This window comes from Xenopus tropicalis, chromosome 2, assembly GCF_000004195.4.
Source record: "Xenopus tropicalis strain Nigerian chromosome 2, UCB_Xtro_10.0, whole genome shotgun sequence".
Taxonomy (NCBI): domain Eukaryota; kingdom Metazoa; phylum Chordata; class Amphibia; order Anura; family Pipidae; genus Xenopus; species Xenopus tropicalis.
The window spans coordinates 86687774-86689664 of record NC_030678.2 but is presented as its reverse complement, the minus strand read 5'-3'; positions in this window follow the sequence as shown (position 1 = coordinate 86689664).

Here is a 1891-nt window from a genome sequence, read left to right as displayed (position 1 = left end):
TGTAGGCCACGTACTCACATTCCTAAACTGAACCTGAAACTACAAAATATTCTGCACTCACATCTGAAAGACATTCATTTGGTATTCACAGTGTTTACCACAACCAGATGGTGGTTTATCAGCTACAATGAAGGATTTATAAACACACATTGTAGTCCAGCCCAGCTATTGTTGCATCTTTTTAAGCCACAACTCTTCGGCTTTATGTGCTTCATTATATCTCAGTCATAGTATCCCATAAAGGAAATATTTTTCAAGGACAACAGCATCAACAAATAAAAACACTTAATATGCATACCTTGCCGTATTTAATCCTACTATCTGAAAGTTATGCAATTCAAGGAACAACCATGTAAAGTGGAGTACCAGCCCAAACCTTTTTTTATTTTTTGCATTAGGAAAGTTCTAAGCAACTTGCCAAAATACATAACAAATATCAGTAGTTCTATTGTTAAAATATATTTTAAATAGTGTAATCAAAATTATATTTTGTAATTTTTACAAAAACCTAGTACAAGCCACTTCTCCTCTGGGTCTGTTAAGTGCCTTTGGCTACATTGCTTGGAGAGTCAGGACAAGGAGTGCAGAGAATACAAATAGTCAGATATCACTTTAAATGGCAGTTACATTTAAAGATGCATTTTTAAACCACTGAAAATGTTTAATGTTTGAGTGATGTTTAAAAATGCACTCACTTTCACAAAAATGCTGGTGAACATGGAGCAGTGACAAGCTTGAGCATTTAGGCACTGAGGCTGCCTCCATGTGTCCAAGTGGGGCACTTTTCATTCAATAATGTTTCCACTAAATTGAAATCAATGGTAGTAAAATTAAATCTGAGGTCCAATTTAGTGGAAACATGGCCTGTAACCACATACCTGAGTTTGCAAAAGTTTAAAAAGGATTGCACAGTCCCCTAAACTAAACCTGTTTAGCACCTTTTCTGAACCAAAAGCTTAAAGGGGTTGTTCACCTTTAAATAAACATAGTATAATGTAGAAAATATTCTGAAACAATTGGTTTTCATTCCTTATTATTTGTGGATTTCAAGTTATTGTGCTTTTTATTCAGCTGCTCTCCAGTTGCAATTTCAGCAGCTATTTGGTTGTTAGGGTGAAAATTACCCTAGCAATCAGGCATTGTTTTGAATGAGAGCCTGAAATATGAATATGACGGTCTGAATAGAAAGATGGGTAATAGTAATTTGCAATGACAATAAAACTGTAGCCATACAGAGCATCTGTTTTTTGGCTGATGGGATCAGTGACCCCCATTTGAAAGCTGGTAGTAAAAGGCAAATTCAAAAACTACTAAAAAAAAATTAATGCTAACTGAAAAGTTGCTTAGAATTAGCCATTCTATAATATACTAAAACTCAATGTAAAGATGAAACACCCATTTGAATTGGCTTTATAAGCAAATTGGCATATTCAAAAACATTGCAAGACAACCTGTCCCTTTACCTCTCACACACCCTACTTCAACCACTGTCTACCCTGCTGCTTAAATTGTAGCTACTTAAAATGAGAGCAAAAGACGGCTCTGACTAAGGAACCGTAAACTCAAGCACTGACTATTAATAATAGGGACTATAACAATTCTAAAGGAAAAAAAAATATCTGTAATAGGTGTATTGAATATTTTACAGTTTGTATTATTGTTTGCATACATATTTGGGAGTCCTTCAACATAGGGTTTGGTCCTGTTGTGGGTACTGTAGCTATGTTGACATTAGCAAGGCAATCATAACTAGTTCTGGTGTGCAGGGTTTCAGGTTATATGAAATATTCCAACCCCATAAGCATCAATACAGCAATTACCCACACACAGACGCACATACACTTCCAAGCACCAACCATTCCTTTCTTAGGTATAACAAGACATCAAAGAA